We start from the raw sequence: 12,374 nt of genomic DNA on the forward strand, positions 1-12,374 counted from the left end.
AAGAGGTTAAAATGAGTTCATCAGTGTGAGCCCTAAGGCAACGTGATGGGTGTCCTTATAAGAAGAGATTAGGACACAGACTCACACACAGAAAGAAGGTTGTGTGAAGACAGGGAGACCACCATCCATAAGCCAAGGAAACAGACAGTATAGAAACCTAACCCTGCTGACACTTGGATCTTGGACATCTAGCTTCCAGAATGGCGAGAAAATAAACTTTTCTAGACTACCCAGTCTGTGGTAGTCTGTTATGGCAGCACTTAGCAAACTTGCTGAGCTTCCCCAATGGCTCAACAGGAGACACAGGAGACAGGGGTTCTTTCCTGGGTTGGGAAGATTCCCTGGAGAAAGAAATGGCACCCCACTTCAGTATTCTTGCCTGGGAAATCCCATGGAGAGCAGAGCCTTGTGGGCTACAGTCGAAAGGGTTGCAAAGAGTCAGACACGACTGATGACTAAGCACAGCAAGCTACACACCCATGGACAGAAACCTGAGGGAGAGCCTCGTTGTGAATCTGTGAAAGCCTCTAGTAGGATTTTATCCCCTGTAGGCTTTTTCCCCTAAGCACCACAAGACAATGGAGATGAAAACCTGCCTTTCTGACCAGCACCCAGCCTCACATCACCCTCAGGAAATGTCTCAGGGGCAAAACTAGCCTTGCACTTGGGCTTTTCCAGTTTCTAATTGGTCACACCAGCTCTGTGTGACTGTCAAAAATTCTGCTGCCTTCTTTTTCTTCTAGTACAGTCTCCCTGCCTAAATCAAGCCCACCAGAGGAAAAAAAAAAGACAATCACTAGTTCACCTTGGATGGGTTGTTACTGTTGCAGAATTTTAGTTTACCCATTCCTCTTTGCTCCTCAACTCTCTGATAGCTTTACAAACATAAATTTGCAATTTACCCATTTTATTTTCTACTTGTTGCAACAAAAACATTGGGATACTGCAAATTAATATATCCTACTTAGAAGTTAAGGTTTTTATTAAACAAACTAACTGAATCCAGCAAAATATAAAAGGATATATCACAACCAAGTTGACTCTATTTCAGGAATATGACTGTTTCAACATAAAAAATTAATCAATGCCATTCACCATGTTAACAGGAGAAATGAGGAAAACATGATTATTTTAATACTGTAAGCATTGATAAAATTCTATATGTAGGTATAAAAAAAAACTCTTAGCAAACTATAGATAGAAGGAAACATCTTTAAATTGTTAAAGGGTATTTATGAGAAAGGGACTTACCTGGTGGCTCAGTGATAAAGAATCCACCTACAGTGCAGGAGTCGCAGGAGATGCGGGTTCTATCCCTGGATTGGGAAGATCCCCTGGGGGAGGGCATGACAACCCACTCCAGTATTCTTGACTGGAGAATCCCATGGACAGAGGAGCCTGGTGGGCTACAGTCCATAGGATCATATAGAGTTGGACACAACTAAAGCAACTTAGCATGTAAGTACACATTTATGGAAAAACGAAACTACAGGAAACAGTACCTAACAGTGAAATATTTCACTCTGAAACAAGGAATATACTGAAAGTCCTATCTAATACAATAAGGCAAGAAAAATAGATAACAGGGTTAAAGGTAGAGGAAATAAAATTGAATGTTTTGCATTCTTAGAAAATTAAATCCACAGATTGATACTAGAATTATTAGGTGAGGGCTTCCCTGGTGGTCTAGTGGTTAAGAATCTATTTGCCAGTGCAGGAGGCATAGGTTCAATCCATGGTCCGGGAAGATCCCATATGCTGCCGAACAACTAAGCCTGAGTGCCACAACTATTGAGCCAGCACTCTAAAGTTTGGGATCCAAAACTACTGAAACCCATGCGCTGCAATAAAGAGTAACCCCCACTCTCCAAAACTAGAGAAAAGCCAGCATACAGCAGTGAAGACCCAGCACAGCCAAAAATAAAAATAGATAAATAAAAAGAATTATTAGGTAAGTTAACAAATTTACAGGATACAGATTGCCATGCAAAAGTCAATGAAATTGTCCTTGTTGAGCATCAAACCATTAAAAAATGAAATCTAAAAAGATACCATTTACAATAGGATTAAAACATACCAATCACCTACAATAAATCTAAAGAAAGATGTGGAATACCTCTATACATAAAACCTAAAAACATTTTTAGAGAAATTGAAAATGATCTAAATAAATGGAGAGATATACTCTTTTGATGTATTAGAAGATTCAAATTAGTACAGATGTCATTCCTCCCTGGGTTTACCTGTAGAGTCAATGTGGTCCCAATCAAAATTGCAATGAGTTAATTTTTGTGGAATTGACAGGTAGATTCTGAAGTGGAATGGGCTTCCCTGATATCTCAGTTGGTAAAGAATCCGCCTGCAATGCAGGAGACCCCAGTTTGATTCCTCGGTCAAGAAGATCTACTGGAGAAGGGATAGGCTACCCACTCCAGTGTTCTTGGGCTTCCCTGGTGGCTCAGCTGGTAAGGAACCTGCCTGCAATGCCAGAGACCTGAGTTCAATCCCTGGGTTGGGAAGATCCCCTGGATAAGGGAAAGGCTGCCCACTCCAGTATTCTGGCCTGGAGAGTTCCATGGACTGTATAGTCCATGGGGTTACAAAGAGTCGGACATGACTGAGCGACTTTCACTTTTCTGAAGTGGAAGGATAAAGAATATGTCAAGGGTCAAGACTAACCATGCACTCCTGTGAAAAATGTGTGAGGACAAACTCTACTGAATATTAAGATGTAAATCTAATTAATGCAGTATGATATTGGTGAAAACATTGACAAATAGATCACAGAATGGAGCAGAGGCCATATATAGACACCTGATTTATGACAAAGGTGTCACTGCAAAAGTGGTGATGGATTAGATTTTCCTATGAAAAGGGAAAGAAAAGAGACACCCTGCCATCTCACACCAGAAGCAAAAATCAATTCCATGTTGATTGTAGCTTCAAACATAAAAGATAAGGATTAGAAAGAGATAGCCCAGAAACAGACTCAGAAAGCGGATGAGAGATTTGCTTCTTACTTTTGAACGTTTTTCATCTTTTGTGCTGGCAGTGGGATGGTGAGGTAGTTACCCTCTTACAACACATCTAAGTGATGCTGAGATTTAGACTCCTTTCTTGAAATACAGACCCAAACTTGGGAGAGACACCTTCAGAGACCACTTCAAAATAAGCTCCTTCCTTTGTGATGAAGACTTTGAGGCCCAGGAGCTTCAGTGAACTATGACACCCAGGTTTCTTCTCCTCAGTCATTTACAAACACAGTCCTATCCCAAATGGAGCATTTCCAGCCACTTCCAACATCTTGGATCCTACTCCATTAAGGACATTCCCTACTGCTCTTTCATGAGTCTGTACTATTTTGCTGCTAAAAAAAAAAAAAAAGAATTTGGCAAATTCTCCTCCTTTCTAATATTTAATCTGTTGATTCTCCTTGGAGCATCAATATATTTTTGAAAACTTCAAAGGTGAGTAAATGTCCTAGGTATTAACTGTAGTACTATATCCCAACTGATACTGTTTATTAGAATGACTGTCAGTGAATATTCACTCTTGAATTCACCTAAATATAGCATTTCCCCTCATCAGAATTTTAGATTAATATCAGCAGATACACAAAGTCTTATTTCATTAATCTGTATGTAATTTTACTATTCATTGACATGGACATTTTATTACTAACTGCACTGTCTGGTCTAACATACGTTTCTTCTAGCAGGTAAAAGCACAATTAACAATGCTGTTCTTTGAAGACAGAGCACCTAATGGGTTCAACGATCAAACTTAGGAGATAGCCACAAAAGTTGCTGTATCTTAATGTTTCAGTCTTTATTTAGCAGGCACGTCCCTGCAATGACTCAAAAGCATTTTTAGACATGTCTGTGTAGTCTACTAAGTTTAAAATGGATAACAGTTATTTATCATAACACATTATCAAAATTCGAAGATAGATTCTGAGACAGAAAAAGTTAATAATTGCTCAGAAAGCCACACAAGCCTCTATCACAGGCACTATTTGGCTGTTACCTATTAGAGTCCAGAACAGGCAACTCCATGGAGACAGAAAGTAGAGCAATAATCACCAGGGACTGGGTAAAAGGGAGAACGGGAATTACTGCAAATGTAGACAGAGCTTCTCTTTGGGGTAATGTAAATGTTCTTGAATTACATAGTGATGATGGTTGCACAATTTTGTAAATATACTAAAAATCACTGACTTGTATACTTTCAAACAGTGATTTTTTAAAATGATTATTTGGCTGCACTAGGTTTTAGTTGCATGACATGCAGGATCTAGTTTCCTGACCAGGGATTGAACCTGGGCCCTCTGCATTGGGAGCGTGGAGTCTTAGCCACTGGACCACAGGGGAAGTCCCTCAAAGAGTGTATTTCATAGTATGTGAATTATAGCATAATAAAACTGTTATTAAAAGATCAATATCCTTTGTGCTACACAGGGAACTATATTGAGTATCTTATAATAACCTGTAATGGAAAAGAATCTGAAAAAGAATATATATGTGTAACTAAATCAATTTGCTGTACACCTGAAACTAACAATGTCAATGATACTTCAATTAAAAAAAAATCAGTATCTCTCAACTGTAAAAATCAAAGAACTATCCAAAACTCAATCCTAATTAAATTAATTAATTAAAAATTGATCAAGGTTTAATCTTTTAGAAAGAATAAGTTCTGTTATCTGACATTATTGAGGAAGACTGGTCTATTAATTAAAAAGGAAGTCATTGTATAAAGATATATACACACTTTGTAAACATTTTATTCCAACTTAAAACATAAAAGGGTACACAACTATCTTTTATAGAAGGCCAGGAAGTTTCCTTTAGGTTTGATTTTGCTAATTGGTGTTCTGCTATCTTTCTGACATAGACCACACTCACAGATATAATTTCCAGAATTTTTATTTATTTATATTTTTTATTTGAGGATGATTGCTTTACAATATTGTGGTGGTCTCTGCCATACATCAACACGAATCAGTCATAACTATACATATATCCCCTCTTGCCGCCCTCCTTCCCCATTCCATGCCTCTCTGTCATCGGTGGGCTCCCCGTGTTGTGCAGCAGCCTCCTGCTGGTTATTTATCTTACACAAATAGTGTATGCATGTCAGTGCACCCCAGTCCAGTACTCTTGCCTGGAAAATCCCATGGACGGAGGAGCCTGGTAGGCTGCAGTCCATGGGGTTGCGAAGAGTCAGACACGACTGAGCGACTTCACTTTCACTTTTCACTTTCCTGCATTGGAGAAGGAAATGGCAACCCACTCCAGTGTTCTTGCCTGGAGAATCCCAGGGACGGGGAGCCTGGTGGGCTGCCGTCTATGGGGTCGCACAGAGTTGGACACGACTGAAGCGACTTAGCAGTCTGTTCTCCATGTCTGTGTCTCTATTTCTTCTCTGTAAATAGGTTAATCAGTACTATTTTTCTAGATTCCAAATATGTGTGCTAATATATATTTTTCTCTTTATGAGTTACTTCACTCTGTGTAATGGGCTTTAGGTTCAGACACCTCACTACAACTGACTCAAATTCCAGAAATGGTATTTTTAAAGCAGACCAGAACTCAGAGACACACGTGGAGAAATCTGAGTTCAGAATCCTTCCGTTTTTTTTCAATTCCCCCTTTAGAAAGACACTCCATGCAAAATCAGATTCTCTTGGCCTCACTCCTCTCTTGTTCCAGCCACTGCTCCCATCACCATTCTGTGTGGATGGACTCTTGCAGACTTTGTGCCGGCACAACCTGCCTAACAACCTCACTCATATCGTGTTGCTCTGAGTTCCCTTGCTTCCTGCCCATTGATGTCAAGGTGAACTCAGCCTTGTGCAGTCTGCAAACTCATGGGAATGATGTGCTGAGTGTGAGCTTTGAAGAATAGCAGATGATAAGAATTGGGAGGATAAATTATTGTCCATTTCCCCCCATCTTGTCCCTCACTTACTGCCTCAGGGGTTTCTGTGACTTCTCAGAAGTTGATTCATGAGATTAAGCATTTAGTCGCTCTTAGCCAGCTTGATATTAGGTTTCTTTCTGTGTCTCCTTCATTCCTCCTACCCCTCATTCCTGCAGGGATGTCACTCCTTATCACAGAAGCAGCACATAAGCTTTGTTTCAAGTTCTGTTTTTTAAAGCATTTATTATTTTTGGCTGAGCTGGGTCTTCATCGCTGTGTCTTTTCTCCAGTTGCGGTGATAGGCTTCTCACTGCAGTGCTTTCCCTGTTGTGGAACATGGGCTCCAGAGCATGGGCTTCAGTAGTTGTGATGCACAGACTTAGTTATTCTGTGGCGTGTGGGAACTTCCCTGATCAGGGATTGAACCTGTCTCCTGCACTGGCAGGCAAATTTTTATCACTGAGCCACCTGGGAAGCCCCAGGCTCTATTTTTGAGGGAACCCAAGGCTAAGACATCTCTCAATCTTTCACAGCTACGTTATCCACTCCTTATTTGACAGTAACTTTTAGTGACCTGATTATAGCAAGTCTTTTGAAAGTATACAACCTTTTTAATAGTAAAATCGAACTTTCCTTTTTAATTCTGTTTCATGGATTAATTTAATAAATAAATTATGTAATGACAGTAACACACATAGCTGACAAAATGAGGTTTAGAAAGAGCTGGCCCTTGGTAGGTATACCCATGAATATGCTGGAAAGCAGTCATGAGTCTGCAGATTAATTTTTTTCATTTTTGTCTACAGAAATTACATTTTTAAAAACTATAGTTGATTTATAATATTGTGTTAGTTTCAGGTGGTGGTGTTCAGTCACTAAGTTGTGTCTGACTCTTTGTGACCCCCATGGATTGCACATACCAGCCTCCTCTGTCCTTCACTATCTCCCAGAATTTGCTCAAATTCATGTCCATTGAGTCAGTAATGCTATATAACTATCTCATCCTCTGCCACCCCTTTCTCCTTTTGCCTTCAATCTTTTCCAGCATGAGGGCTTTTCCAATGAGTCAGCTCTTCACATTGGGTGGCCAAAATATTGGAGCTTCAGCATCAGCATCAGTCCCTCCAATGAATATTCAGGGTTGATTTCCTTTAGGATTGACTGGTTGGATCTCCTTGCAGTCCAAGGGACTCTCAAGAATCTTCTCCAGCACCACAGTTCAAAAGCATCAATTCTTTAGCACTCAGTCTTTCTTATGGTCCAACTCTCACATCCGTGCATGACTACTGGGAAAAAACCACAGCTTTGACTACACAGATCTTTGTCAGCAAAATGATGTCTCTATTTTCTAATACACTGTCTAGTTTTGTCATAACTTTCCTTCTAAGAAGCAACTGTCTTTTAATGGTTTCAATCAGTGTCAAGCAGTGATTTTGGAACCCAAGAAAATAAAATCTGTCACTGCTTCCACTTTTTCCCTTCTATTTGCCATGAAGTGATGGGACAAGATGCCATGATCTTAGTTTTTTGAATGTTGAGTTTCAAGCCAACATTTTCACTCTCCTCTTTCACTTTCATCAAGAGGCTCTTCAGTTCCTCTTTGCTTTCTTCAATTAGAGTGGTATAATCTGCATATTTGATTTTGTTGATATTTCTTCCAGCAATCTTTATTCTAGCCTGTGATTCATCCAGTCTAGCATTTCACATGATGTGTTCTGCGTATAGGGCTTCCCTAGTGGCTCAGACAGTAAAGAATCTGCCTGCAGTGCAGGAGATCTGAGTTCAATCCCTGGGTCAGGAAGATCCCCTGGAGAAGAGGATGGCAATTCACTCCAGTATTCTTGCCTGGAGAATCCCATGGACAGAGGAGCCTGGCAGGCTACATTCCAGAGGGTCACACCAAGCCAGACGCGACTGAAGCGACTTAGCATGCACATGCATTCTGCATATAAGTTAAATAAGCAAGGTGACAATATATAGCCTTGTCATACTCCTTGCCCAATTTTAAACCAGTCAGTTGTTCCATGCCCGGTTCAGGTGTCTGGTTTCAGGTGTACAACAATGTGATTCAGTTATAGATCTATTTTTTTCAGATTATTTTCCATCATATATTATTCCAAGATTTTGAATATAGTTCCCTGTGTTGTACAATAAATCCTTGTTGTTTATTGATTTTATGTGTAGTAGTTTGTATGTTGGAGAAGGCAACAGCAACCACTCCAGTACTCTTGCCTAGAAAATCCCATGGACAGAGGAGCCTGGTGGGCTGCAGTCCATGGGGTCGCTAAGAGTCGGACACGACTAAGCGACTTCACTTTCACTTTCATGCATTGGAGAAGGAAATGGCAACCCACTCCAGTGTTCTTGCTTGGAGAATCCCAGGGACGGGGGAGCCTGGTGGGCTGCCGTCTATGGGGTTGCACAGAGTCGTACAAGACTGAAGTGACTTAGCAGCAGCAGCAGCAGCAGTTTGTATGTATTAATCCCATACTCCTAATCCTCCTCTTCCCTTTGGTAACCATAAGCTTGTTTGTAAGTCTATGTGTTTTGTTTATAGATTCATTTGTATTTTTTTTAGATTCCACATATAAGGGATATTACATATTTGTCTTTCTCTGTTGGAGCTGTACTTAGTATGATATCCTCTAGGTCTATCCATGTTGCTGCAAAAGGCAGTATTCCATTCTTTTTTATGGCTGAGTACTATCCCATTGTATGTTTCTTATATCTTCTTAAACCAACTGTCTGTTGATGTCTTGTTATTGTAAATAGTGCTGCTATGAACACTGGGATACTCTTCACAAATTAAGAGTTTTCATCTTTTCCAGGTATATGCCCAGGAGCGAGACTGCTGAATCATATGGTAACTCTATTTTAGTTTTTTAAGGAACCTCTATATTGCTTTCCATAGTGGCTACACCAGTCTACATTCTCACCAATAGTATAGGAGAGTTAACTTTTCTTCACTCTCTCCAGCATTTATTTGTAGGCTTTTTAATTATAGCCATTATGACAAGTGTGAGGTGATACCTCATTGTGGTTTTGATTTGCATTTCTCAAATAACTAGGGATGTTAAGCATCTATTCATGTGCCTATTGGCCATCTGGATGTCTTCTTTGGAGAAATGTCTATTTAGGTCTTCTGCCCATGTTTTGATTGGGTTTTCTGATACAGACTTGTATGAGCTGTGTGTATTTTGAATATTAACCCATCAGTTGCATCATTGCAAATATTTTCTCCCATTCCATAGGTTGCCTTTTCATTTTTTTGATGGTTTCCTTCACTGTGCAAAAGCTTTTAAATTGATTAGGTCCCACTTGTTTATTTTTGCATTTATTTCTATTGTCTTAGGACAATATTGCTACGAATTATGTCTGAGAATGTTTTGTCTATGTTTTTCTGAGTTCTATGGTGTCACATCTTATATTTAGGTCTTTAAACCAGGTTGAATTTATTTTTGTAGATGGTGTGAGGAAGTTTTCTAATTTCGTTGATTTATGTGTAGCTGTCCAGCTCTGCCAACACCACTTGCTGGAGACTTTTTTCTACCTTGCATTTTCTTGCCTCCTTTGTTGTAGATTAACTGGCCATAGGTGTGTGGGTTTATTTCTGGGTTGTTTATTCTGTTCCATTACTCCCTATATCTAGAATGCTGTTTTGATAACTGTAGCTTTGTAGTATAATGTGAAGTCTGAGAGTTAGTTATGCCTCTAGCTTTCTTCTTCAGGATTGCTCTGGCAATTCTGGGTCTTTTGTGGTTCCATATTATTTTAGGATTATTTTCTCTATGTGAAATATGTCCCAGATATTTTGATAGGGATCACATAAAATCTGTAGAGTGCTTTGGGTAGTATGGTCATTTTACTATATTAATTCTCCCAATCTGAGAGCATGGGATACCTTTCCATTCCTTTGAATCATCTTACATTTCTCTGATCAATGTTTTATAGTTTTCAGTGTACAGGTCTTTCATCACCTTGGTTTAGTCGCCAAGTTGTGTTCAACTCCTGTGACCCCACGGACTGTAGCCCACCAGGCTCCTGTCTATGAGATTCTCCAGGCAAGAATACTAGAGTGGGTTGCCATTTCCTTCTCCAGGGGATCTTCCCAACCCAGGAATCAAACCCGGGTCTCCTGCATTGCAGATTCTTTACCGACTAAGCTACAAGGGAAGCCCGTCATTTCCTTGGATATTCTTTTTTTTTCTTGATGCAATTTTAAACAGAATTTTTTTGAAACTTCCTCTTTCTGATATTTCATTGTTAGTATAAAGAAATATAACAGATTTCTGTATATTATCCTTCTATCCTGCTACTTTTCTGAATTCATTTATTATTTGTAATAGTGTTGTGTGCTGGAGTTTTTAGGGTTCTCTAGATGGCAATGGTACCCCACTCCAGTACTCCTGCCTGGAGAACCCCACGGACGGAGGAGCCTGGTAGGGTACAGTCACGGGGTCGTGAAGAGTCGTGAAACGACTGAGTGACTTCACTTTCACTTTTCACTTTCACGCATTGGATTAGGAAATGGCAACCCATTCCAGTGTTCTTGCCTGGAGAATCCCAGGGACGGAGGAACCTGGTGGGCTGCCGTCTATGGGGTCGCACAGTTGGACACGACTGAAGCGACTTAGCAGCAGCAGCAGCAGCAGATAGAGTATTTATCATATCATGCAGAATAATTTTGTCTGGCCATTTAGGAAAAAGTCTGGAAGCTTCTTAAAAAGTTAAGCATATACCTAATATATGACTCAGCCATTCCTTCCTTAGTATTTAGCAAACAGAAATAACACATATGTCCATACAAATTTGTCTGCAAATGCTCATAGTAGCTTTATTTGTAGTAGCCAAAAAAAGGTAACAACTCAAATGTACATTAGCAGGTAAATATATTAACAAGTTTTGATTATGTAAGTATAATGAAGTGCTACTTAGCAACAAAAAAAATAAACTATTGCTACATGCAACACAAATGGATATCAAAATAACACTGAGTGAAAGCAGCAGGAAAAAAAAAGTACTTACAATGTAACTTCTAAATAAAATTCTAAAAATTCAAACTAATCTCAAGTGACAGAAATAGATTAGTGGTTGCCTTGGATAGGAGAGGGGGCCCAGAGAAGCAGGAGGGAAGGATTACAAAGAAGCAAGAGGAGACTTTTTGAGGTGATAGATGTATTCATTATCTTGATTGTGGTGATGGTTTCATATACATTATACCTCAATAAACTTGTTTAGAAAATAAAAAATTTACACATGGGCAAACACATGAAAATGTGCTTACTGTCATTAGTTAATAAGGAAATATGAATTAAACCACACCAAATATAGCTGTTGGGGAAAGCATACAGCTTGTTTAATATGCTTTCATGTTAGCGTCAAAAATTCACCTGACTTAGAAATAACATGAACTGGTAACTGTTACAGGAAAAGCTCATATTCTGTTTTATTACAGTGTTTTGGTGCCATCCTGACCAGTACCAGCAGTCATGTGGAAGTCTAAAACATCTCTTCAACAACTCAGTTTTTTTCTCAGACGTTGGTCTTCATTATAGGAAAAAGAGTTCCTTGGTGAGTGATGTATTCCATGTTTGAGAAAGAATAACTCAAGCTGAGTTTTGGGTTTCTTAACTATTATCACAGAGAAAAAATGTTTTCAGCAGTTCCTAGCAGGAGGTGGTATTAAAAAGGATAAAGGGGTAGATCCGACAAGAGGGCTACTAGGCACAAGTAGAAATAGTCAAAGTATCGACTGGAAATAATACACCCACCACAAATACTAAGATGAAAAAGACTGACAAGCAGAAAGGTTGGAGAACATGTGGAGCGATTGGAAATCCCCATGGTTGCAGGTATGTAAATGGTACAATCCTTTGGAAAAAAGGTCTGGCAGTTTTTTATGAAACTATACACCTAATCAAGGACCCAATGATTTCATACTTAGATGTTTACTCAAGATGAATAAAGACATGTATTTACACACACACGTACAATTTGAATAAGAATGTTCATGGTAGCTTTATTCATAATATCAAAAAAAAAAAATTGTAAACAGCCCAGGTATCCATCAACAGGAAAGTGGAAAAAAAGACAATACTCAGCAATGAAAAGAAATGAACCACTGATACAGGCAACATGAATTAATCTTAAAAACATGCTAAGTGAAAGAAGCATTATACTTTGTATGATTTCATTTATATGAAGTTTTAGAACAGGCAAATTTAATCTGTGAGGCAAAATAATCAGAACAGTAGTTTTATCTGAGAGGTAGGTGGTGACTGCCTCGGTAGGGGCATTAGGAGACTCTCTGGCATGATTGTACTGTTCTAAATTTTGAATAGGGTTTGGGTTACACGAGGTATATGGATTTGTGAAAAAAATCATCAAATTTATATACATTTGTGCGTTATGTTGCATGTAAATATACACTGAAAAAATTAAAAGCTAAACTA

This window comes from Bos javanicus, chromosome 2 (genome assembly GCF_032452875.1).
Source record: "Bos javanicus breed banteng chromosome 2, ARS-OSU_banteng_1.0, whole genome shotgun sequence".
Taxonomy (NCBI): domain Eukaryota; kingdom Metazoa; phylum Chordata; class Mammalia; order Artiodactyla; family Bovidae; genus Bos; species Bos javanicus.